This window comes from Balaenoptera borealis (assembly GCF_965194805.1).
Source record: "Balaenoptera borealis genome assembly, chromosome: 1".
In the NCBI taxonomy this organism is placed as follows: domain Eukaryota; kingdom Metazoa; phylum Chordata; class Mammalia; order Artiodactyla; family Balaenopteridae; genus Balaenoptera; species Balaenoptera borealis.
In genome coordinates, this window is record NC_138860.1 from 55,469,634 (window position 1) to 55,497,390 (window position 27,757).

The window sequence follows — 27,757 nt, forward strand, 5'->3', positions numbered from 1 at the left end:
TCTTCTGTACCCATCTTTAGAACTTTGCCACCCTCAACTTCTCCATATCTTTGCCAGCACTTGTTAACTCTTGTCTTTTTGATACCAGCCATCCTAAGAGGTGTGAGGTGATACCTCAGTAAGGTTTTGATTTGCATTTCCCTGATGATCAGTGATGTTGAGCACCTGTCTTGCTATCTCTTATCAAGGGCTTTAGATTGGCTTTCCAGGAACAGACTCTGAGCCAGGGAGTTGCTTGCAGAACGTTCACTGGGGAGAACTCTTGGGAGGTAGAGCTGTAAGGGGGTGAGGAAGGCAGGGTTGAGCAGTGGGAGGAGGTGACTCACAATGTGATCTTAACTGAGACCTCAGTCAACCCTACAGGGAACTCTGGAACTGGGATGACCCATGAGAGTTGTCCCAAACTGAGGTCAGAGGCCAGGCCTTTGTATCTCTGCAGAAGTCTGGAAAGGGGAGCCTTGGGTATGGAAGTTCCCTGTAGCCCAGGGCAATGCTCAGGGAGCGACTGTGAGCCTTTAGCAGCTAATATTCCCAGCATGGGGGTTCAATGTGTCTGCCCTGAAGAGGGGTGTCTGAACAGAGCACCCCAGAATTCCCTACCCCAGAGGTTCCCAGCGTTCACTGCACCAGAGGACAGGAATGTTGGAGTCCACCTTGGAATCCTGCCTTGCACACTGGAACACAAGCCCATCACCAGCCTGCCTGGCTCTGCTTTTCCTCCTCGCCCATCAGGACTGGACAACTATTTCTTTGCCAAGACCTCATTTAGCTGGCATCACAACTGCTAAAAGGGGAAAGCCAGGCAAAGGGCTAAACATCCTTCTGCCCCATGATTCTTCTGTCCAGCCCCTTTGAACAGGGCGACTCCCCTTGTGTGCCACGGTCTTAATCAGGCTTTTCTAGGGCATGCTGCCTTCCTTGCCCTGCTGCCTCCCTGCATGGAACCCTCTTTTCCTAATTTATTTTCAGCCCTGAGGCTGATCTCAGAGGCAGCATCTGGTTCTGGTTTTAAAACAAACTCTGGCTGAGTTGGGCAGAGAAGTACAGAAGTCAAATGCATGCTCGTCCCCAAGGTCACCTGGCAACAGCGTAGCCTTGGTTCTTTTCTGCCTCCTCCCAGCATCCTTTGTTGTCAACACACAACTTCTATTCACCTGTATCTATTACAGGTTCCTGGGCTTATGGAGTCTACAGCTAGGTCAGGGCCACTGGGCTTCAAAGGCCCTCCCAAGCCCAAATCCACTCAAAAATTCTACATCCACCCCAGGAAAATAGAAACCGAGGAGAACGTGACTTGCGAGGCCCGAGCTCCACTTTTCAGCTTTCTCTTTGACAAGTAAAGAGCCTGCCTGCAACTCCCTGGGCTCAACATTCAATGTCCAGAAACCCAAGTGGCTGGTGTGTCTCAGAAGCTAAACTACCCCCCACCCCTCCACGCAAATCCTCCAGGAAGTACTGACTCCTTCATGACTCCCAGGTGATGAGAAGGCAGCCTTTGAGCTCCACCAGGGCTGTTGTTCCCATTTGGTTCAAGTCTCAGTAAGGTTGAAGCTGTCATGGAGCAAGCATCGTCACCACATGGGGGACAGGACAGACACATGGCAAGTCGTTCATGCAGTCAAATCTCTCTGCAGCTGGTAGAAAAGGCTCTGGTATCCTCATGGTGACCGTGACTGTAGGTATTGTTATTTTCTGGAGTGCTTTCACTTTCAACCGTTCTGTTGTGTTGCACCATAATTTGTGTTTGTCAAACCAATTCAACCTTGGTTCTAAAAATATGGTCATAGGAGTTATGTCACTACTATGGAGTAGTGGATTGACTGGGAGTATGGATTGACTGGGAGTAAGGATGGGAGGATGGAAGCGGGAGGTGGGCAGAGAAGACAGGCATGCTTCCTGCTAAGAGACTCCGCAAAAACTGTGGCTTCCTCCTTCACCTTAACCCCACATCTATATCACCCCACTCCAAAAGGACTTTGAGGGCACATTAACCAGGACACTGAAGGCATCTGATGGATGGAAGGGGAAACATTTTGATTAACCAATTATGGGGGGTGATTTACTTGGCTAGCTCATTTCTCCCCAGAATAGCCTAGCATGGAGGAAGCCCCTCACAGCATGGGCCATGGAGATGTGAGGGAAGCAGGCCACGCCAGCTGAGACTGGGCCACAGAGCTTGAGGGCTCCTAGAAGGGAGGGTGTGAAGGGAGGTGAACTGGGGCAGTGAATACAAAACAGACCCAGGTCTTAACGTCAGCTGGGGGCACAGAGGCAACAAAGGTGACAGGCCAGGGATCAGGGAAAAGATGGTCAGCGTCACCCCTCAGGTTTGGACGTCTCTGCAGGGACAGCGTGGCTCTACCATCCTGCATTTGACAAGTGTAGCTCTTAGAGCTATGCCAGGCTCCTATTAAGTACTCAGAAACGTCAGTTATGGTTACTGTAATGATTATTATTACTCACGAGACATGCTTTTCTTTGTTATTTTTAATTGGAGGGGAGGACAGTGCCATTACCCCTTTCTACTCCAAAGAAATATTTTTCTGCCTCTTCTGTATATATTTGGAAAGGAAAAATCAGCCACAAAAACAAAACAAAAATACAGAAATGAAACATGTGATCAGAGAGATCCTGCACAGTTTCAACCTCGAAGGAGCCAGAGTCCCAGGCATGGGCCTAGCGGAATGTTGGCTTTCATAGGTTTTTGTCCCTGGTTTATGTTTCCTCTGTTGTTGTTTTTCTTTTTAATTATGATCAAATGGCCTTGTTATATAAAGTATGGCTCAAATATGAGCAACAGAAGGTTGGGCACACAGAGTTTAATGCTATAATCAAATGCAACCTATAACCACCCATCAGGTGGTATAACCACGTTCTTACGGCCCATATTATTGATAGATGATGATACTAATATCTGCATGTGCTGCATGGTAATTGGCCGCACCGGCTAGGCAGTTCACTTAGGTTACTACTCAGAGGATGACTTTTATGTACTTGGGATTTCCATCCCCTCCTCCCGCTCTCTGCTGGCTTGCCAGCCTCTCTACACTCCCTCGTGGTGGTTTCTCTGAGACCACATCCCTTCTCTGCTTAGATTTAAACGAGGGCATGGAGCTTCCCTGCCTTAATGAGGGAGAAAAACGTAAGAATAGAAGGACTGAAGAGGATACAGAAGTCAGGGTAACACGAGCTGCTGAAACAAACAGACACCCCACTACAGAAGCCTATTTCACACTCTCTTAGCAGCCTGTGTGTGTTTTCCTCATCAGCGTAAAGTTTTCCTCCTCGTGTGACTGAAGGTCTCAGGCTCCTCCGTCTCATGGCTCCATCATCCCTGGGTCCTCAGGGTTCTCTGGACCCAGATGGAGAAGAGAGGGGGGAAGACTACATATCCTACATACCCTGCTCGGCCTGGAAGTGACACACATGACTCAGGCTCATGTCCCGTCAGCGAGAACTTGCCACGAATGAGGGTGATGGCAAGCGTAGCCCGCAGCAAGGCAGCTGCTCCTCACAGCGGTGTCTATGTGGAGGTGGGTGCACATGTTTTTGGTGCACTGAAGATGCGGAGGGATGAGCTAATGGTACTGAGGAGGAACTAGGACAGAGCACACGAGGGGGCCCCGGGAGCACGTATTCTTACATAAAGTGGAAGTCTGTTCCTCCGTAAGACGCCCCCACGCACGCGCGCGTGCGCACACACACACACACACACACGCACACGCACACACACACACACATTATCAGCTGCCCAAGGCAGGCATCGGGATTCAGGCTCAGCACTCCGTGAAACACAAATGCCTATTTGATTGCCCTTTATAGCAAAACCTTGTTAAGCAGATATGGTTTATCCAAGAGAATGAACAATTGGAAGCAATTGTTCCCCAGCTAACCGGATACCCTGTCATGCTCCAGTGAAGACATCAGATTATGCGAACTAGTTAATTCAAAATCCATTCTTCCTGGTCCCTTGCCTTTCAAATTAATGACATTTGCTGAAATTGACGGTGAGGGAGAGGGTGACCAGGCAAGCGGGGGAGCCCATGGTTCCCGGAAGTTAGTACCTTCCGTTCCCAGAGGCCTGAAACCGAGGCAAGGCGGAGGAAGAGGCAAGTAAGGGTTGGCTGTCAAGCGTGCGGCCTGAAAATTAGATTTTAAGCACTGTTTATTCCCCCTGAAGGTCTCTTGAAAGGAACCGAGGAGGAAAAGGAGAAAAGTCTAGGCAGCTGTGTAATTAGGGTCACAATTAAGAAGTTTAGGAAAGGGAGGTCCTTCTGGTGGACTTTATTCTATTTGAGTTTCCCCTCTAAAACCCTGAGCCTCAATGTCATGTGGCAGTCTGGATGGGAGGGGAGTCTGGGGGAGAATGGGTACATGTAATTGTATGGCTGGGTCGCTTTGCTGTGCACCTGAAACTATCACAACATTGTTAATTGGCTATACTCCAATATAAAATTAAAAGTTAAAAAAAAATTTTTTTTTTAAATAAATAAAACCCTGAGCCTGAGCAAGCATGACCCAAAGCCCAGGAACTCTAAGAGGCAGCAGATGCTGTGGCCGCACCCTTTACCACCCGGATAAATGCAGGCACGTTACTTAGCCCCTCTGTGCCTTAGTTTCCTTACACTTAAATATCAGATAGTAACTACCCGAAGGGTCACTGTAAGGATTAAATGCATTAACATTTGTAAGATGTTTAGAATGGCACCTAGAACACATTAAGCCCTGTGCAGATGTGAATAAAATTAAAAAGCCGGGTTAAAACCTCTGTTCCTCCTTTGACTAGTTAGGAGACCTTGAGCCCCTTCATTTAAACTCTTGAGTCTCAGTTTCTTGTTGGTAAAATGAGACTGCTTTTACGGCCTCACGGAATCATCGCGCAGGTGGTGAAATGTGCTGAAACTGTGCATGTGGACGTGCTTGCCGGGTGCCTGGCACAGAACTTGCAGTTAATAAATGCTAAGTGCTACCTCGAGCTGAGTGTTTAAAGTATTCCCAGATCCCAGCAAGACAGAAAATGAGAGACGTCAGTAAACACTGCCAGGGAAGCTCCTGCATACAGCAGCCCCGAGTCACCAAGAGGAGTGTGTGTCAGCCAGCACTTTAATTTTTACGTATTTCACAGAATAAGGAGCCATGTGTGTGCTGAGCTCCCACCCAGGTTATTAGAGAGACATATGTAGTACATCCACACAGATTGGCAGGGTTGGAAAACAAGGAGAAGTGAGGGAATACCTGGTGAAAGGTATTTAAATAAGTGAGCTGGATCTGGCTCCAGCAGACTCAGTGACATATAGACCGGAGTATTAAAATAGCACAGAGAGGGACTTCCCTGCCGGTCCCGTGGTTAAGATTCGGCGCTTCCACTGCAGGGGGCTCGGGTTCCATCCCTGGTCAGGGAACTAAGATCCCACATGCCGTGTGGCACCGCCAAAAAAAAAAAATAGCATAGAGACACAAGAATCCATGAGAGTCAGGCACTCACAAAATAAGAGTGATAAGCCTTTCTATTTTAGTAAGAGGAAAATGTACAAGAAGGTAAGCTTCTCTACGTAGAAAAACAATGAAGACTTCCTAAAATCAATTCCAAAATGCCTTCAGGAGGGTAGGATGTTGGACACCAGCCACAGGAATCAGTCAGCCAGCACACTCCCCACCGAAGTATAATCCAGTGCCTCTCTGTGGCACAGGGACAGGATCTGGGGAAGTGACACAAAGTAATATTCAGGGACTTTAGCAAGATTTCTTAATTCTGCTCTTCTTCCTGAATGAGTTTTAAAAAGACACAGCTTGGGTGTGTGAGGATTAACATGACTACCCGATGTTTGTCCTGAGTCACGGTAGGCATAATGGCACCTATGCTGTCGTGATTATCACATGGTTGCTATATATGAGTTCAGTTAGCCAGCGTATAGTGGTCATGGAATGTGTCATGGGGATGGCAGCAGGCTGGGGTCCCCAGTGCTTGGTCCTGAATCAGTGTTGGGGAACATCCTCCTTAGTGACTCAGAAGTATTGTGTTCCCAATTCCACTTCCAATGAGTCTAAGCTCCTGGATAGCAGGGATCATCTTTCACATCTTTGTGGCCTAAGAATACCTTCACCCATTCACTCAATAAATATCCAAACAGCACTTATGATGAGCCAGGTGCTGTGCAGGCACGACCATTAAAAATATGAACATGATAGGATCCTTGCACTTGAGGAGCTCATAGTCCAGCCAGGGAGGCAGACAACAGACAAACCTTCAGTAACATTTTGTGGGTGCTGAGGGGGTTAAACAGAAAGGAGGTTCAGAAGGACTAACTGAGGAGATCACCTTGACCTGCATAGAGAATGATGAGAGGACATTTGCTTGTATGACTGCGTAACTGAAAATCAAATGTCTTTATATGTGTGTGAGAGAGGGAGGGAGGGGGAGAGAGAGAGAGAGAGAGAGAGAGAGGAGGAGGAGGAGGAGGAGAGGGGGGAGGGGGAGCAGAAGAGGAAGAAGAAGGGGGAGGGCAGTTGATAAGCAGGGAAATTGCAGGCCATTCAGGAGTTTGCTAGCCTTTGCTTCAGCAACTTAGTGCTTTTCTTCAACTAGATGAGGCAGGTAATCGGTCTGGGTCCTCCATGGATGTTATGCACTGAATGTGGCCCCCCAAAATTCATATGTTGAAGCCCCAACCCCCAATGTGATGGCATTAGGAGATGGGGCCTTTGGGAGATGATATGGGTTAGATGAGGTCATGAGGATGGGGTCCTCATGATAAGATTAGTGCCCTCATGAGAGGAGACAATAAAGAGCTTGTGTGTACCACTCTCCCTCCCCTGCTCACACCAAGAGGGAGTCATATGAGTACACATCGAGAAGGCAGCCATCTACAACCCAAAGGGAGAGCTCTCACCGAAAGCAACCAGGCTGGCACCTTGGTGTTGAACTTTCAGTCTCCAGAACTGGGAGAAAGTAAACTTCTGTCATTTAAGCCACCCAGTCTGTGATATTCGGTTCTGGCAGCTCAAGCTGACTGCTGCAAGGGATGAGTGCCATTCTTGGGTGCATCAAAAAGAGTAGACCCTCGGGTGATCAGCACTGTCTAGAGCCATGCATCATAGGGGGCTTCCCCAGTGAGGAGTGTGGAAAGTGTGCAAAGGATTCAGCCAAGAGCCACTGAGAGTTGACAAGTAAGAACTATGCTGAGTCTGGAGGGACTAGGGTTATTTGATAGAAAATAGTTCCCATTGGCTCCCCATTTTCTATAGGATGAGATCTCAACATGTGAGGCCCTTTACAGTCTGGCCCAACTCCATCTTACACATAATTGATAGGCCCCAGCTATACTGAGTCATTCACGGGTTCCCCAAATATCTTACGTTAATTCAGAGGTACATGGTAAAATGGTTAAAAGCCAGCCTGTCTGCCCTCAAATCCAATCTCACACTTACCAGTGTGATTCTTAGCCAAGTCATTATCCTGTGCCTCAGTTCTTCCCTTTATAAAATGGGGATAATGATAGTACTAACCAAATAGAGTGGCCATGCACAAAAATTACATTAATGTCTGGAAAGTGTTCCAAAGAGTACTTTGTATTCAGTAAGTGCTGGATAAGTATTTCATCTTATGAAATTTTATTTCTACTCAAATATCACTTAGAATGTCATCTGTTCTAGGCAATGTTGTCACTTCCTCCTGTGGGTTCCGATAGCTCTTTAACCTGACTAATTAGCACAGTACATGATATATTTGTCTCTCTCTGCACGACTCATCTTCCCCCAGCCTGGTCCAGTGTGTGTCACCGAGCAGGCAATCCACAAACACACATTGAATAAATGAGCGCATGCAAGGGTGAGAAAGGAAGGAAGGATGCATGTAGCCATGCCTGCAGGAGTGAACGTGACCTAAGAGCGTCAAAGCCAGGAAGAGATTGCACCTGGAGCACCACATCCCACCAGTTTTCAACTCCTCCGAAGGAGGAGGGATTTAGATACATTACAGGCAAGAACTTGCTGAAATGTTTAGACGCTGGGAACAGTGTGCCTGGACCTGCAATCATCTGTCCTTTAGAAAGAAGCTAGGTTTCCCTCTGTCTGATATCCCTGAGGCATTTTGTCCAGACCCATTAGGATACGTTGGTTTCAACGGCAAAGGTGGAGCAGATACATGGCATGTAATCCTTTACAACAGAGAGCAAATGGATCACCAGCGGGTGTTTAAAGATTCCCAGGACTTTTTAGCATTCAGTACATAGCCAGACAGATAAATACAAAGGTGATAAACAGGTGCCAGGAGCCCAGTATCAGATACCTGCTTGTTCTGGAGGTCGGCCCAGGCATCCCAGCCAGTCAGCCGGTGCTCAGCGGCAGTGACGCCCTATCAAAACCGTCCTCCCCAGGCCCACAGGCCGTCTGTCTGGCCAGAAAGCTCCACCGTCTCTCCTCCCCCAAAGCAAATGCAAAACCCATGCTTTTCCACTGAGGCTGCCCTTTCCTGACTACCCTGATGCCGCAGTTCTAGTCGCATGTTGGGCTCACCGGGGACGAGGACTTAGCTCCCACCCCAACTAACATTCAGGCAGAGGCCCTGGTGATAAATATTTTCATATAAAGTTTACTGTTTACCCACATGAATGGAAAGAACTTGCATCTGCCAGTGTCACCTGTGCCCATAGAACTGCAGTCCAAACAGCTGTATCCCTGGAGAGCCCAGCTGTCTGGAGGGAGGAGAGGGCAGGCTGGAGGGAGGGGCGGAGGGAGGTGGGTGGCGGGTGGAGGAGAAGGAATTAGGAAGAGGAGGCCCAGACCCAGAGGAAGGAGGGAGGGAGAGGCAGGGAGATCTGCTGGTGACCAAGAAATACTGAGATGAGCAGGCAAGCCTCCCAGAAGAGAGGCTGTATGTCCCCTGGGCTGGGCTGAGTCTCATCCTGTCAGGATGGAGGGAGGGAACAGTGTGTATCTGACTCAAGTGTGTAGAGCAGGTTTCAGAGGAGTGGGCGTCTCCTTCAAGCTGGCACAGCTATTTGTGGCCACGCAGCCATATGGAACCCCTGGAGGACAGCAAATGCTCTCACCTCCTGCCAGGCACTGGCCGCCCCGGCCCCCGTGGTTTGGCACCAGGGCCTGAACCCCAAGCATGTCTTCTCCAGTAAGGAAGGAGGGAGGCTAACCCTGGGACCCACCTGGGAGCTGACGATGGGAAAAGGGTCATTCACAAGCTTAGTTCAGGTGGTTTGGGAAGGGTCCAGAAGGGGGCTGTCCTGGCTGGAAAGGTAGCCATCACTTCTTCCATTGAGGTTGTGAAAGCCAGCCATGGCCTTCGCCTGGTGGGTGAGAGTGGGGCCAGCTGCTCCCAGCGGGGTATCAGCCAGAGAGGGGCCAGGCTTCTTCTGATGCCTGAGTCACACAGGCTCACGTCTTCCTGGCACCTGTCTGTTGCATAAGCAGGTCGATGGCCGGGCCAGGTAAGTCTCTCCCGGAAGAGGAACGCTTCTAACACGGCCTTGGTTTTGTGTTTACTCTGTCACCTCTCTGTTCCCTTTCACCTTTCTCCCTTCCTGGGGTCACACCTTAGAGATTAGGGTTGGTCTCTGACAGAATGTGGCTTTAGTAGATATTTGATTTCTACCAGCCCCTTTTCTGGTCGTATTTATAAGCTCTGTGCAACTCCCAGTTCCCTTCCTTGGAGAGATTGGCAAGTGTCTGGGGAAGCGGGGGCCAGCTACGGTGATGAGAATGAGAATCCTGCTTTCTAATGGGGGGAGGGGAGCAGTGGAGAATAACATGTCACCCGGGAAGTATGCCACATCCATTCTTCTTCTCTCTCTCTCCCCCTCCCTTGCCCTTTTCTTCCCCATCTTGGCCTCTCTCTTATGCTCCTGTCCCCCTTGCTCTGGGAGCGACCATCCCTCCATCTCCTGCCCCTCCTACTGCCTGTGTCCATTCCAGCACTCCAACAGGCATCCGCTGCCTGGAATTTATAAAAAGCCTCATAATATGAATTGGACTTCTGAGGGCCCATATGTAAGAACAGATTTTGTTTTTTAACTTTTTATTATAGAAAATTTTTTAAATTCATAAAAATAAAGAGAGTTGTCAAAATAAACAGCCCTATGTACCAATCACTCAGCTATAAAAATCACCAACTCTCCACCTCTCTTGTTCCATCCATAACCCTCACTCCCCACACATCCCCACACCCACATGGGATTTTTTTTTTTTAAGAAATTCCAATCAGTCATGTTATTTTATCCATAAATCTTCATGGGAGCAGTTGGACTAAAGCACTCACCCTGCAGACTGTCTTAAGCCCCAGAAAGCAGCTCAGGCCTTGGCACATGCCTGCCTTTGGGGATGGAAATTCTGTGACCACCCTCAGTGCTTCAGCACGGGTATCTCATCATCTTGACCAAACGGTCCTTCTCAGAAAACCATTGTTAGAAACAAATCAGTGCCCCAGCTCATGAACAGTTTTGTCTAAGGCTTTAGGCAATTTCTTGTTTTTGTTCCCAGAAGAAATCATTTTATAAGCAAGTCGCCTATCAGAAAACACACCTGCATGCCAGATTCGCACAGCTGTATGTGAGCAACTGCCGATCCATCTGCGGAACTACCTAAACAAGGAAGACGTGCAATCTGATCATCAAATGACTCCTGGTAAATGAGAGTAGCACATGCAATATTCAAAAGCAACAGATAAAAGAAACTTGGGCTCTCTCCAGAGAGAAAAACCCCTCAAATAATGCTCTCCCTACACCCCACCCCCAATCTGATGAAATCTGTTCATTGAGTAAGAAAACCAACTTGGTTCTGAAGGTGGTTACTGGGAGGCCTGAATTTGGGCCCCTCATCTGATTGCCAACAATGTCCCTTGGCCCACAATGAGTGACCTTCCTTTATGCAGCTTTTAAATAATTCATGGAACCAACTATCAAAAAGTTTATGGTTTAAAATCTGGACCTGGACATTTAGACATAATTACATCTATGTTTATGCCGTGGTAGAAACTGTATTATTTAAACTCAAAAGGTCTGGGTAGGTCCACTAACTTGTATGATCCTGAAGCAATTACTTTACCACTCTGGGGTTCTGTTTTCACATTTGTGAAAAGGAGTAAATCATCATAGTTCAGTCTCCCTCACTGGTAGGTAGGTACAGAGTCAGGAGATGAAATTCTAGAATGATATCATGAAAAGAATAGGAAATAAATTAATATTTGAATGTATTATGTTTATAAGAAACTCATATTGAGGACTGAAAATGTATAGTTCTTTTGGTTGAAGTTAGAAATATATATATATATATATATATACATTTATATATATATGAATATATGTATGATTTCAACTTTTTGAAAAATACAAGTGATGATAGATGTAAAGTTCTTAGACAAATAAAATGATCAGACTCTGAATGGTGAGTGTTATTAAAAACTAAACATAGTCAAGCACAGCGGCCACTTAGCCCATGATCAGCGGTCCTTTATGAATGTTCACAACATCAAATAATTAACGAGTAACCCTGAGCTTCCATGCATTCGGGTCTCCCAGGATGATGCAACTACAGGGCAGGGAATGAGGTTACACGGTCTCCCCAAGAAGGCACCATCTCTACTCCCATCTTAGCCCCTCCTAAACAAATGCCAACACTTCAGCTTGGCTCAGCAACCATGATTTACATGAAGTTGGGACAAGCACATTCTGCACAAACTCTGAAGGGGACTAGAAATCCCCAGCTTTTCCCCAGCAAGGATGGCAGCTATGACCCCACCTGACCTCCACCTGTGGGGTGCAATAGGCATCCTTTGTGTGGGATGGCAGAGTCCCTGGGAACCACATGAATTACTCAGAAGTGGACCTGGCCTTTGTGAGGAAGGTGGAAGGGAAGGACTTTGGGCTGGAATTCAGGAGAGTCTGGGCTGTTTCTGGCTTATCCTGGGTAACCTTGGGTCACTCAACTTTTCTGGGATGGCTCCACTTGCCCATATATTCAGGATAATCCTATCACCTCCCTTCACCCTCATAGTGCTGACAGGGATCTAAAATGTGTGTGAATAACATTAAAGAAAAGTGTCAGTACTCAAAGGAATAATATAATTGCATAGAAAATTCACGTATGTAAAATCTCATTCCTGACAAACGGGCGTTTGCCAGAGGGGAAGGGGGATAGGGGATTGAGTGAAATAGGTGAAGGGGATTAAGAGGTACAAACTTCCAGTTATAAAATAAATAAGTTACCGGGACGTAATGTACAGCACAGGGAATATAGTCAATGAAAAAATAAATAAAAAAATAAAATGTGTGTGAAGATGCCAACAAATAAATGAATAAGGTCCTCAGGGAGTTGAAGTTCTAGGGCTGTAATACATTCAGTACTACATTGGGTGACTTTTATCTTACCATTCCTGGTAGACTTTAAATTCACTTGCAGGTTCAAATCCCATCAACTCTCAACATTCTTTTGTGCTCAGATTCCTATTCCTTTACCCCCCAGATTTCCATCCTTTTTGGCCTTTCCTTAGAGAGCAGGCACCCTTCCCTCCCCACCCACCCTACAAACCTTGCCCCATCCACCCTTTTGGGGCGAGCAAATAACATTTCCTTCTCATTTCCCATCCCTCATGTAATCTGCCAGCTTTCTGTGGTGGCAGGAGAATTCTGGGGGTTTCATCTTCTCGCATTTCCTTGAGTGGCATGAGCACTGGACCGTGCTAAAGCTTTGGTGGCAGCTGGGGATCAATAATCAGTGCTCTCACCCAAGTGACTCTCTTGGAGAGAGTTGCCTGGAAAGCGTTTGAAGCTGGACCCAGTAACAAATCTGCCTAACTTTCCAGGGTCTCTGAGGATACCCTGCCCCGCTCCCCTTAAATCAATTTCCCAGTCCAGCAGAAAAACCGGACAGGATTGTATTGAATCTCTTGCCCTCCATTGCCCCTCACTGCATTCCCAAATCACATCTGGCTTCTAGCACTTTCTTCCAACCAGCATTTAATCCTCAGCGGTGATCCATTTAAGAAATTTAATTTCATTCTCCACCCTTCTCTCCCCACCCAACTTTGCCCATAAAAAACAGTTCTGGGAATTTTCAGATTCTGACATCATATAAATACTTCTTTGTTCTGCAAAGTACTCCTTCTCAATGCCTAATCCATCTCCCAGCACCACTCACAGAGATGCACTGCATGTTCCCAGAGTTTATAGATCTCTCATTTGCTGGCTGCTTCTTACACCAGCCTGGAAGTTCAGCCTTTTAAAAATCAATCTGACTCTCTACTTTCCTCACCCCCACCTCACAGTTTGCACAGAATGGTGGTCTGTGCACAGAAGTCTCCTGAAGGTATTATTAGCTCTTCTTTTTGGAAACACCCCCAGGGCTGCAGGAAAGCACCAGCTAAATGCCCTCACCCAAGGCCCTCATGGGACTATTCACAGCCATCCACACGCCCAACTCCACCCTTTCCACAAAGAGCATTTCTGGAAATTTGGCTGGTCAGCTCGAAATCCCAAGTGCCATCAGAAAACCTTAACTAGAACCTGTGATTCTACAAATGATCAGGAGAAATAATGAACATAACTAAAGTCACAATTAAAATTTGTATTAAAAATAAAGATCACTATTTTTTTTTTTAAGATCACCCCGTACCAGGCTCAGTGCTAAGTACTTTATCTGCATTATAATTGTCAGAAAATCTTCAGCAGTAGGTACTATTATTATCCCCATTTTTCAGATGAAGTTGAGGCACGAGGCAGTGAGCAACTTGCTCAAGATCACACAACCAGAAATTAATGGATTTGGGGTTATGCTTAGGCTGTCCGACTCCAAAGCCCACGCATGTGTCCACTACACTGCACTGCTTTCCTGAGACCAATTTGAAGTAGCTAAAGCAAAGGAGAGTCTTTATCATAAGCGCCCTGGGGTGGCCGGTGGAACCCAAGAACAGGAATTGGGCCTCGGGAGCAATTGGTGCCAAGGACTTGAAGGCTGTCAGTGTGCTCTGGGAGCATGTGCGTCATTCCCAACTCTCTCCTAGCAACGACTCTCTGCTTGCTCTCCCAGGTCATGTGCCAGGAAATGTGGCTACCATCACACATTAGAACTTCAGACTGATCGTGCTTGCTCTTCCCAGATTTGAAAATGCCTTGGGGAGGGAATGATCGGCAGGGGGGAGAGTCACAAGAAACCATGGCAGCTCCCTCAGTAGTCACATGGGTAGGATGGAGGGCAAGAGAAAGAGCAGTTCCCAGGAGGAAGCTAGTCACTTCCACAGGGAAAAGGATGCTGGGAAGATCTTCAAATGGGTGTGCCTTAGAGTGACCCTGAGTAGGTTAAATCGCCTTATGAAACCTGGATACCTCATCAGAAGGATGGGAATGACAGCACGTTCCTTCTAGAGCCATTGTGAGGACAAAATAAGAAATTGTATGTAAAATGCTTGTCATGGTGCCCAGCACATGGTAAATACCCAATAAACGTTAGCTATTAATATTATTAAGTCTGAGTCATTGCAAGCTCACAGTGCCTGGCTCAGTTTTATTCTTTATAAATAAACATTATTATACTAAATCCCTTGGCACAGAAGATTCTCAGAGCCAGTACTTTTTCCATTTTGGAAAAGTGGGGAAAGAGCTAAGGGAAGAGTTGTGATGTCCCCAGAAGGATCTGTTCTAGGATTACAAAGGATCTGGCAGGTGTGACAGGAAAGCTGGGTATAAGTATCTTTAAATATGTCTTCTCTGAGCCTACATCCTCGTGTATTTCATGGCAGACCAGAGATTTGAGTGCCCTGAAATTGGATGTGAGTTTTGCATTTCTGCCTGCTCTTCCTCATTGCCAATGTTCTGGTCTCCTTGGTCTGTCACTCAGCCTCCCTGAGGCTGGCGAAGTGGATGAGACCACAGAGATCTGGGAGTCCTTGGCTATGGAGGAAAGAAAATGGATTCCTTGCTACCTCCGCCTTAGTCCGCAAAGCCATTTACGGTTTGGGAAACTTCCAGTGCTGTCAAGATCTCTCATGCCTGCTCCCCACCCCCTCCTCTGACTCAGGGAGTCCAGCATTAGAGAATATTTCTTTGGTTGGCAGATTGGGCCTGAAGAAGGGAATCAGTCACTCGGAGCCCTAAATGCCAAATGCATCAGTCTAATTTATTCAGACAAGTTTTCATCTGGGTATTTTCTATACTACCAAACTCTGTATCCTTCAGTGAAGACATTTATCTTAGATGAATAAAGTCTCTTAATGGCTTAATAAAAAACACTTAACTCAGTTTTCCTAGTTTTATGAGTGCCTTGAGGTCCTTTAGGAGAGCAAACATCTTTGCTGGGATCACTGAGGGAAACATAATTATTTTTCTGCCTTCTGATATATTATTTTCTGGAAGGAACAGTTCCAGATGCTCATGATATGCTCGCAAATTCTCTGAAGCTCCATCAAAGGACAGGGTATTCTCCGTGATGGACTCAGTGGTGTCCCTCCTTCCTTCCACAGCCGACCTGCCAGTCCCTTCAAAAACATCCTCTCCTTCTTTATTCCTTTCTTTGCTGAACTAGCATCTGTGCCATTATCATCACCAATTTGTTCTGTTCAGAATAAATGGAGAAAAGAGTCTGGAGGTCAGTTAGAACCAAGTGCCAGGAGCAAAAGCCAAACAGGAAATTAGGTTAGTAGAAATTTTATGAGAACAAGAACCATTGGGGAAGGGAAGGAGGACTCCATGGAGAGAAATGGGGGAAGAGTCGAGAGAGAGAGAGAGAGAGAGAAAACTAGGAGAGCCAGGAAGCAAGACGTGGGCAAGGGCAATGTGAGCTGCAAAGGGAGACAGTGAGGAGGAGAGGGGAGGGGATGGATCATACAGAGAAGTCAAGGTCAAGTGAAGAACTGCAGCACCACATCTGAGCACGGAACATAAGAACACAACGCGCACCTCGAGGCAGGAATCCTAGAAGGGAAACTGGCAAGAGTGGGCCTCTAGGAAGAAGAGAAGAATAAGGTAGAATGATGTGGGAGAGAGGGAAAGCAATGCATTCAGAGATTAGAGATGGTTAGAAGGAAGAGTTTCATAATTAGAAAGGAGCACAGAGATGGTTTACTTTTTTTTTTTTTGGCCGGGCCACACAACTTGAGGCATTTTAGTTCCCCAACCAGGATTGAACCCAGGCCCTCTGCAGTGAAAGAGGGGAGTCTTAACTTCCGGGCCACCAGGGAATTCCCCCGAGATGGTTTTCATTTTACTGATAAGTATATACAGTAAATAAAGGCTCAGAGAGTTTGTGACCTTTCATCCATCCATCTGTGCATTCATTCACTCATTTGGACATTGAACAAGTATTTGTTGAGCATCTTCTATGTGCCCCACTTCATGCTAGGCACCAGGGACACCGTGTTAAACAGAACAAACAAGGTCCTTGCCCTTAAGGAGCTCACAGTCCGTGGGGGCATGTGGACAAGTGACCCGGCAAGGGCGGCCCCGTGGGATGAGAGTTACGATGGTGCAGGGGCCGTGGGAGCCTGCAGAAGAGGGCCCTGACAGCCCTGTAGACCAGGCAGGGTAATTGCAGGCCTGGAGGCTGGCCACCAAGAGCCTCCAGCTTCAGAGGAGTTCAGTGACAGAGCCTGAAATGGAGGCCCGATCTCCTGGTTTCCAGCCCCTTGTATCCAGCTGCCTCTGGGGTTTGGATGTGTCTCCTTCAAACTCCAACATTCTGACAACTCATCTCTGACCTGAGTACAGAGGATCAAATCCAATAGCTGCCTCCTTTGCTATATGTCAGGAAATCCTCCAGTGGCTCACTATTCCCTTCAGGATCAAATCCAAACTCCTAGCACCCAGGCCTTCCTCCATCTGACCTGTGTTTACCCTCCATCCACCTTATCCATTCTCCCTTCTTCCCACGGTGTTCTAACCACACTGAAGTACTTGAAGGTGCATGAACGGGCCTTCATTCTTTTACAGATAAGCATCCTTTTACTGGGTTTGTTCCCTGTAGCTGCCCAATCCCATCCTTCCAGTGCTTGGCCTACACATTGAACTCATCCCAAGACTCAGCCCAGGTTCCACCTCCTCTTAAAGAGCCCTCTCCCTCTAACGTCCCTCTCCAAGCAGTGTGACCAGGTGTCCCCTCCCCTAGGCTCACACTGCAATTCTCTCAGGGCAGTTACCACACCCAATGTTTTAATCATCTCTTGACTTGTCTGCCTCCCTCAGTAGACCATAAGGCAGGGGAGGTTGCCTGTTCATTCATCTGTTTACCACTGGTGCCTGGCATAGCTCTTTACTTACTCAAAGTGTTTAATAAATGCTTGGGGAGCTGACTCGAAATGAGCCCCCAGTGAGTTGAGTTGCAGGCAACGTCTAATCCACTTTGGAATGACTGATCAACCTTTCCTCCCAGTCGAAACAAGACAGATTTTGATCTTCAAAACAGAACTGTAGGCTTCCCCATGGGAGACCATTAGATGAGGTCTCCATCCGGTGAGATCTTGTGTTAGGGCACCAACAGGGCCCAGGGAAAGTGGCAGGGTTGAATTTCAGCTCTTGATCCTAGCTTCCCATTTTACAGAATCCTAGAGAAGTTTCAGTGGATTTGGCTCCTATAATCAATCATGAAGAGAACAGAGGGATCTTAACTTCTTCATTTATTGCATTGTTCCTAGCTGGTTAATTCATTCATATAAAGCACCGGGCTAGATATTTCCCTTCTAGTGTATCCTCTCGGCGTACATTTATTTTGATATGCTCGGGGTACAGAGTGTTACTGTTCTTCGCTGAGTAAACTTTAATCAGCGTTTTCCTCATTAGCTTATGGTAGCATATAAGCTTATGGTTCATGCAATTCATTTTAGCTTTTTAAATTTAATAAGACACAAGTTGGATGGTCATTAAGGGTCTCCTGTTGCGCATGCAGAACCGAAAATAAACATGGATAAAATTAACTCTGGTTCATTATGTTCAGCAAGAAAAGTTTTATCCCTTGCAGTCATCATAGTTAGGGCCGCAAAGGCAAAGTCCGGAAGAGCTGTTTTCATTTGCTCCCCCTTCCTGTATCCATGTGACATAAATAACACAACAGTAGGTCTGGTCAATTTGGTCATCCTAGTAGCTGATTTGGATCAGCACATGCAGCCTAGTGGACTTCAGTCATTCATTCTTTTAGAATCTAAAGATGAAAGAAAAGAAAACTGTCTCTGCCTTTGAAGAATTCACAGGGACATACCCAGAAAATGACAGTGAACTGACCATTGGATGTTGGTACATAATGTGATGACATCTGGGGCAGGGCTGTGCCTGGGGGGCAGAGTGTATCAGGGAGGCCTCACGGAGGATGTAACCCCTGGGCATTATTCAAATAGCTCTGGTACAGGGGAACGCCAACCACCATTCCCAACACAACACATTGGGACAAGGCTTTGTGTGCAGAAGACTACGTCTGTTCCTAGAGAAAAGTTCTGGGTCCACCTAGATTCTCAGGCTCCTATCTGGGTTTCCAGAGTGAAGGTTTGAATTAGGGCGTTATCTGGAAAATTGCCTCCTGGTAGTGCTCCAGTCAGAAAGATGCACCAAAAAGCAGAAACCAGCGTTTAGCCAATGGTCCATCCCCCGACCATCATCCTCTTCCCCAGAGCCACCCACAAGAGCAAAGTCTGATAAGGTAGGTGTTTGCTCTGATCATCCTAGTGGGGCTGTGTCTCAGGTGGACACCCCCATGGCATTGGTCATCCTGGAGCTGGGGAAGGGTCTTACCTTCTCTCCAAGAAACAGAACAATCCCTTGTTTGTACCTGAAAATCCCTCTGATGAAGGGCTTAATGAAGGAAGGGATCACGCTGAAATTGATCTCAGATTTTTATCCCCAGAATCAACCTTTAGGACAACAGAATTTTCCATGCCCCAGGCTTTCCTTTCAATGATTAGTACCAGCACAGATGTTGGAAAATGTTAATAGCGGCCTCTACTGTCCAGACATAGTATTACCACATACTTAAATCTTGTCTAGATATTTTAATATTCATTTATTCATTTGTTCACTCATTCATTCATCCAGTTATTTTTCAGTAAACATTTATTGAACATTTACTATGTGTCAAGCTAGTAAGATAATGTGATTCAAAGGGTGCAAGAATGAGTGCCTCCTTCCCCTTTCCCTAACCTCGAATTTTCTCTCTCATTGGTCCAGATGTAAAGCCTGAGATTTGCAAATTTCTCTCTCCTTGGTATTTAGGCATCATAGTCCACTGTGACAATGCAGAGGGTTTTCAGTTTAAGATAACATATTACTCCTTGGTAGTCCTTAACACTTTAGCAGAAATTAGTTTATTCTATCAGAAAGAGGCATCCTTGGGGTGAATAAATACAGAACGTAAGCATGGATTAATAGAAGGATAAGAAGTGGTCTAGTATATGCCTCTAGAAAGAGTAGTGAAATGAGACCGAAAGGGCTAGAAAAAGAGAATTGAGGACATTAGGCACCTGGAGAAAAGAGGGAGGTCAGAGAAAAGCAGTATAACTAGTGCCTTTGAGGGAAGAGTTCTCAGTTCAAATCCGGCTTCTCTTATTTACTAGCATTGGAATTCAGGTGAGCTTCTTAACCTCTCTAAACCTCCCTCCCAATTCCTCATATAGCATTGTGGGAATGAAGTTATATGTCATGTAAAGTTCTTAGCACAGTGCCAAGCATTGAGTAAGTGTTCAGTAAACATTCATCATCATGACTAGAGGGGAAGAAGAAGGAGGCTGTGGAGGCAGAAGGGACAAACTACTGCTCAGAGTTTTGAGTAAGTCCAGTCCTTCCCTCTGCCCATCGCCTTCTCTGGGCAGAGCTCCTTCAATGAGCACAGCCCCGGGGCACGTCTCAGCACCTGACCTTGCAGCTGGAGAGGGGACCAAGGATCAGCCCAGAGACCTACAGAAGGAGTCCTAGAGTTCTGTCTGTCCTGCGGCTGCTGTGAGGAGGCTGAGGGAAAGACTTCGTGGAGACTCTACCAGAGCTTAGCACACATGCACAGACAGGTCCCTGTGGCCAGTGCTGGCCTCTCCTCCCTCTGTCCCTTCTCCTACTTGGCTAGTGTTACCACTTGTCACTGGCCTTTCTGAGGAACATGAACACAGGAGCTACTTCCTAGAGGTATCAAAGGCCTTAACCTTTTTTCTAGAATCTCACCAGAATCCTATTTGTGGAGATTTGAAGTAGATTTGTCCATGGTTATGCATCTTCCAAAATTAGCATGCCTCATTAGCTTGGCTCCGAAGTAACCGGAAAATGCAGCTACCCACAGCAGCTGGGAGGGTTTTCAAAGGAACCGACCAGCCACAAAGCATAACAGAGGGACTCCCTGAGGTCCTTTAAAATCCACATCTCAGATCCGGGGCTTCTGGCTCAGAGTAAGCAGAGAGTAGCTAAGCTGTGCTGTTATTTTAGCCTGGCATTGAGGGTGGTATGTGGGGCGAAACTGAATACCAACCTCAGGACTCCAGCTGCCAAGTCCAACCAACAGACCAATGTACAACAGGAGCCGATGGGGCCACAGAAAGCTTAGAGAAATTGTGGGCTGAGTTTGAGGTACAAGATCACCAGGATTAAAAGTTTTAGGGAGAAGATGAAGACCACTCTACTCACTTAAAGAATCCCCACTTGAGTGGCCTAATCGCCTAACACAGAAGAGATTGAAGCAAGATGGGCTCCTCCCAGGGGTACTGACTTGTTAGTTGTGGGGAAACCTCTTCAGGGGGTATCCCTGGGAGGGATCTTCTGAATGTATTCCAGTCCAGTGCTAGGAAAATATTTGCCCCGAATTCTTCAAGAAAACCAAAGAGTTATCCAGTCAGCCCTCCATATCTGCGGGTTCTGAATCCGAGGGTGCCCTGGAACCAATTCCCCAAGGGTACAGAGGGATCACTGTACCATCAGTGGAGAAGGTGTCATTTCTATTGCAAACAGGGGCAGTTGGGCAGCCAGTTGGGAAATCAGAGAGTCAACATGGGGTGAACTCCTGCCAGTGGTTGACTGTCTGGAGTTTGAATCCCAGCTCTACCTTGTGTGTAATCTTGAACAAGTTTTCTATTTTTTTAACTTTTCTGAACCTTAATTCTCTCACCTGTCAAATGGGGATCATAGTGTCAAGCTACAATTAAGATGAAATGAGATAATATTCATAAAAGGATTGGCACAAGGGATTTCCCTGGTGGCACAGTGGTTAAGAATTCGCCTGCCAGTGCAGGGGACATGGGTTCAAGCCCTGGTCTGGGAAGATCCCACATGCCGTGGAGCAACTAAGCCCGTCCACCACAGCTACTGAGGCATCACTCTAGAGCCCGCGAGCCACAACTACTGAGCCTGCATGCCACAACTACTGAAGCCTGCGCACCTAGAGCCCATGCTCTGCAACAAGAAGCCACCGCCATGAGAAGCCCACGCACCACAATGAAGAGCAGCCCCCACTCCCCGCAACTAGAGAAAGCCTGCGCACAGCAACAAAGACCCAACACAGCCAAAAATAAATAAATAAATACATTTAAAAAAAAAAAAAAAAGGATTGGCACAAGATAAATGCTCAAAGTACAAGGCTAACATATCCCATATGCCCCAAGATTTACCAGCCTGTAATCATAGTATAGAGACCTATTTCCTTTCAATGTCTGCATTTGTACAGTACGAGCCCCAGTGGCCTAATTGCCAACGGTCATAAGGAGAATTTAACAAGAGGATCCTGATGGCTTAAGCACAATTCCTGGAGAAACAAGAGCAAGTCCTACTACAGGGAGGCAGTCACATAACCCTATACCAACAAAGTCCTTTGATGTCCTTTTCCACAGTTGGCCGGTGGGGGAGGGTACTTTGAGCTGGGTGTTGATCTCCTTCCATCCTTTCTTAAGTCATCCACCCTGGTGGCTGCTTGAAGGAAAGTGCACATAGTGGGTTGTTTTTTTGTTTTCTTTTATTTTCTTAACGGAGGGTGGATAGGTGTCCCTATAAAGGATGCTGGTCTGGATAGAATTAATTCACAGACACCAAGATGAACCCCAGGGTTGGCTTTACTCTACCTCTTGAGCCACACCAGAAAGGTAATCTAATGTTTACAAAGTGCATAAGCAGATGGAGAAACAAGCACAGAGAGATTAAGTGACTTGCGCCAGGTCAGACCACGAATCAGTGTTTGCATTGGACCCTATTTCTGCTCTCTGTTGCACTCTGCTTTCTTTCTAAATTCACATGACTGAGTCCCGCCTGCTCCATTCCCCCCTCTTTCTCTTCTTCTCTTCCACTCATACTCACATCGCTCCATGTGAACCAAGTATGCACACTTCTTGAAAGTTGGTGCAAGTTTTCTCACCCGAAGCTGTGTAGGACTGTGTGTATAAATTAAACTGGAAGTTTCCAATTATCTACTCTAAAGAGAATTGCCGATGAAGTGAAAAAGCCAAGAGAGCAATTACACATAACCCCAAATGGTTTATTTTTAGCGTGAGAATGAAAGTTGTGCCCCTCTGTTTGCAGCACATTTAATTTCTCTATTATGCCTTGCTATCACTAATACTCCAGTGAATTTGCATTCTTTGAGCACCCTGCAAGTGACAGCAGAGGGAGCAGGCCACCCAGAAGCATGCTGGGTAGCAGAGGAAGCCAGCTGGAGATTAAACACTTGCTCTGCAAAGATCAGCATTTAAATGGCCCATCCCCACCACTGGGGATGGTCAAGACCAAGAGATGCAAAGGAGGAGGGAGAGAAACACATGAGGAGATGGAGGGGACGGATAACTTCTAAAGGTTCTTTCCAACCTTTTAGTGTTTGTGTAAGAACTCACTGTGTGTGCTGTATGTGTGTGCCTCAATTACTACACCCTTCACCTAATTTTCCTCCAAATACTTCTCTCTCTTTCTTCAGATCCTCTAAAAGGCCTGACTGGCCTTTTCCAATTCTCAAGCCAGCAGCATCTTTCCAGGTCTCGAATTTGTATGATTTCCAGTATGTTGGGCTTGTCTCTTTTCATTAGATGCTGCTTGCCACAGGGCAGTGGGCCGGGTCCCCACGCATCGGCAAAGCACTGTGTATGTCCGGCACTTTATAAACAATACAAACAGACAAGAAATTGGTTAAAGTCTGAGATAAGCAGTTGACACAAAAATCCCCACGTAGATGGCATCACAATGAGAGGTAAAAGCACAACCCTCCACGTGGGGTTATAGAAATTGAGCTCTTCAAAAAGATAAATGTTACAACCCAGAAAATTTCATCAGCAAAAATATTCTAAGCAGGTTCCTCTGAGTATGTGTAGAACATATGAAAATGGCATATCTCCTTTTATGCCAGAGCTAGAAAAGAAAATGTTATTAGTGGGAATGACATATGTGAGCTTTGCTGTGAATAAATATACAATGTCTATATATATTATATGCATAATAATAACACCTCAAATCTATATGGTGTTTTTCTTCCCAGGAACTAAAAATGATCCGTGGTTATTATTATCTCATTTATCCTTGCAGATTTTTTTTCACTTATATTTTGCTAGCATATTACCAAAATACAGACACACTTAAGAGTCAATTCTTTTGGCTCTCCTTTCCTATGCAGGCCTACCTTTCCATTACACTCTCCTTGAAATGCAGTTAGGGGAAGGAGCGGTAATCCCATTATGGGATCTGGCAGTTTATTCATAGGCTTACATAGCAGATGCTTCCCTGGTGCTGTAATGAGTCTTGAAAGACCAACAGCCCTGAGTTTGCTTCCCCCAACCCCCATCCTGAGCTTCCATGGAGCTCAAACTCCCCAAAGGGTCACCATTTGGGGTTCAAGGAGAATATCAGGTGATATGCCTCTATTACTTTACAGAGCTGCACACCAAGCTGTTATTACCTGCTAATGCTTTTGCAAAAATTACTTAGCAGATAAATTAATCCACTTTCCAGCAAGTGCAGAAGGGATTGTTGCATAGAGACCACTAGTTTTTTGCTTGGGAGGTGTGACTTTGGGGGACTAGGGAGGGAGTGTGGAGTGTGAATTGTTTCAGCCGCCACCAAAGAGGGGAGGCTCAGGGGGCACACTTCAGAGGCAGGCCTTGAGGCAGGGGGTCTGTGGATCAATCAGGTGGTCCAGGGAGTGAGGAACACCCAAGCCACCTATCAAGCAGTTCTGCCCAAAGCAAAACCAAATCTGTACAGTGATCTGAGCTAGAAAAGCACTTTTGAGGAGGTGAGCTCACTCCCTGTTGTGAGAACACCGGAATCACAACTAACTGCTGAACAATCATTGACAGGAAGACCCTGGAACTCACCAAAAAGGATACCCCACATCCAAAGACAAAGGAGAAGCCACAATGAGATGGTAGGAGGGGTGCAATCACAAAAAAATCAAATCCCATAACTGCTGGGTGGGTGACTCACAAACTGGAGGACACTTATACCACAGAAGTCCCCCCCACTGGAGTGAAGGTTCTGAGCCCCACGTCAGGCTTCCCAACCTGGGGGTCTGGCAACGGGAGGAGGAATTCCCAGAGAATCAGACTTTGAAGGCTATTTGATTGCAGGACTTTGAAAGGACTCGGGGAAACAGAGCCTCCACTCTTGGAAGGCACACACAAAGTAGTGTGTGCATCGGGACCCAGGGGAAGGAGCAGTGACCCCACAGGAGACTGAACCAGATCTACCTGTTAGTGTTGGAGGGTCTCCTGCAGAGGTGGGGGGTGGCTGTGTCTCACCATGAGGACAAGGACACTGCCAGTAGAAGTTCTGGGAAATACTCCTTGGCATGAGCCCTCCCAGAGTCAGCCATTAGCCCCATCAAAGAGCCTGTGGTCTCCAGTGCTGGGTCACCTCAGGCTAAACAACCAACAGGGAGGGAACCCAGCCCCACCCATCAGCAGACAAGCAGATTAAAGTTTTACTGAGCTCTGCCCACCAAAGCAAGAGCCAGCAACCCACCACCAGTCCCTGCCATCAGGAAGCTTGCACAAGCCTCTTAGACAGCCTCATCTACCACAGGGCAGACAGCAGAAGCAAGAAAAACTACAATTCTGCAGCCTGTAGAACGAAAACCACATTCACAGAAAGATAGACAAAATGAAAAGGCAAAGGACTATGTACCAGATAAAGAAACAAGATAAAACCCCCAAGAAACAACTAAATGAAGTGGAGATAGGCAACCTTCCAGAAAAAGAATTCAGAATAATGATAGTGAAGATGATCCAGGACCTCGGAAAAAGAATGGAGGCAAAGATCGAGAAGACGCAAGAAATGTTTAACAAAGACCTAGAAGAATTAAAGAACAAACATGTAGAAGAATTAAAGAACAAACAAGCAGAGATGAACAATACAATAACTGAAATGAAAAATACACTAGAAGGAATCAATAGCAGAATAACTGAGGCAAAAGAACAGATAAGTGACCTGGAAGATAGAATGGTGGAATTCACTGCCATGAAACAGAATAAAGAAAAAAGAATGAAAAGAAATGAAGACAGCCTAAGAGACCACTGGGACAACATTAAATGCAACATTCACATTATAGGGGGTCCAGAAGGAGAGGAGAGAGAAAGGACCCGAGAAAATATTTGAACAGATTATAGTTGAAAACTTCCCTAACATGGGAAAGGAAATAGCCAACCAAGTCTAGGAAGTGCAGAGAGTCCCAGGCAAGATAAACTCAAGGAGAAACGTGCCGAGACACATAGTAATCAAATTGACAAAAATTAAAGACAAAGAAAAATTTTTGAAAGCAACAAAGGAAAAACGACAAATAACATACAAGGGAACTCCCGTAAGGTTAACAGCAGATTTCAGCAGAAACTCTACAAACCAGAAGGGAATGGCATGATATATTTAAAGTGATGGATGGGAAAAACCAACAACCAAGATTACTCTACCCGACAAGGATTTCATTCAGATTTGATGGAGAAATCAAAAGCTTTACAGACTAGCAAAAGCTAAGAGAATTCAGCACCACCAAACCAGCTCTACGACAAATGCTAAAGGAACTTCTCTAAGTGGGAAACACAAGAGAAGAAAAGGACCTACAAAAACAAACCCCCCAAAATTAAGAAAATGGTAATAGGAACATACATATTGATAATTACCTTAAATGTGAATGGATTAAATGCTCCAACCAAAAGGCACAGGCTTGCTGAATGGATACAAAAACAAGACCCATATATATCCTGTCTACAAGAGACCCACTTCAGACCTAGGGACACATACAGACTGAAAGTGAGGGGATGGAAAAAGATATTCCATGCAAATGGAAATCAAAAGAAAGCTGGAGTAGCAATACTCATATCAGATAAAATAGACTTTAAAATAAAGAATGTTACAAAAGACAAGGAAGGACACTACGTAATGATCAAGGGATCAATCCAAGAGGAAGATATAACAATTATAAATATATATGCACCCAACATAGGAGCACCTCAATATATAAGGCAACTGCTAACAGCTATAAAAGAGGAAATCAACAGTAACACAACAATAGTGGGGGACTTTAACACCTCACTTATACCAATGGACAGATCCAGACAGAAAATTAATAAAGAAACACAAGCTTTAAATGGCACAATAGACCAGATAGATTTAATTGATATTTATAGGACATCCCATCCCAAAACAGCAGATTACACTTTCTTCTCAAGTGCACATGGGACATTCTCCAGGACAGATCACATCTTGGGTCACAAATCAAGCCTCAGTAAATTTAAGAAAATTGAAATCATATCAAGCATCTTTTCTGACAACAATGCTATGAGATTAGAAATCAATTACAGGGAAAAAATGTAAAAAACACAAACACATGGAGGCTAAACAATGTGTTACTAAATAACCAAGAGATCACTGAAGAAATCAAAGAAGAAATTTTAAAAATGCCTAGAGAAAAATGGCAATGAAAACACCATGATCCAAAACCCATGGGATGCAGCAAAAGCAGTTCTAAGAGGGAAGTTTATAGCAATACAATCCTACCTCAAGAAGCAAGAAAAATCTCAAATAAACAATCTAACCTTACACCTAAAGGAACTATAGAAAGAAGACCAAAAAAACCCAAAGTTAGTAGAAGGACAGAAATCATAAAGATCAGAGCAGAAATAAATGAAATAGAAACAAAGAAAACAATTACAAAGATCAAGAAAACTAAAAGCTGGTTCTTTGAGAAGGTAAACAAAATTGATAAACTTTTAGTCAGACTCATCAAGAAAAAGAGGGAGAGGACTCAAATCAATAAAATTAGAAAACAAAAAGGGGAAGTTACAACGGACACTGCAAAAATACAAAGCATCATAAGAGACTACTACAAGCAACTCTATGCCAATAAAATGGACAACCTGGAAGCAATGGACCAATTCTTAGAAAGGTATAACCTTCCAAGACTGAATCAGGAAGAAATAGAAAATATGAACAGATCAATCACAAGTAATGAAATTGAAAGTGGGATTAAAAATCTTCCAACAAACAAAAGTGCAGGACCAGATAGCTTCACAGGAGAATTCTATCAAACATTTAGAGAAGAGCTAACACCCATCCTTCTCAAACTCTTACAAAAAAATGCAGAGGAAGGAACACTCCCAAACTCATTCCATGAGGCCACCATCACCCTGATACCAAAACCAGACAGAGATACAAAAAAAAAAGAAAAATACAGACCAATATCACTGATGAATATAGATGCAAAAATCCTCAACAAAATACTAGGAAACAGAATCCAACAACACATTAAAAGGATCATAAACCATGATCAAGTGGGATTTCTCCCAGGGACGCAAGGAATCTTCAATACATGCAAATCAATCAATGTGATACACCATATT

General features: G+C 45.6%; 1 protein-coding gene and 2 long non-coding RNA genes across 5 annotated transcripts in view; 1 reads left to right on the forward strand and 2 right to left on the reverse strand.

Moving 5' to 3' along the window:
• TNR (tenascin R) overlaps positions 1-27,757 on the forward strand; it is a 425,185-nt gene that overhangs the window by 242,785 nt on the left and 154,643 nt on the right. The gene's annotated exons all lie outside the window — the stretch shown is intronic.
• Positions 1-27,757, reverse strand: part of LOC309604675 — a 426,266-nt gene that overhangs the window by 116,226 nt on the left and 282,283 nt on the right. The gene's annotated exons all lie outside the window — the stretch shown is intronic.
• LOC309604971 lies at positions 5,088-27,432 on the reverse strand. Of its 2 annotated transcripts, none has more exons than XR_014231186.1 (2): positions 9,192-27,432; positions 5,088-5,699 (listed from the first exon to the last, which is right to left on the reverse strand). It is a non-coding gene; the product is annotated as an uncharacterized lncRNA (long non-coding RNA). The 2 variants fall into 2 exon arrangements; XR_014231187.1 differs by having other exon boundaries at positions 9,159-27,432.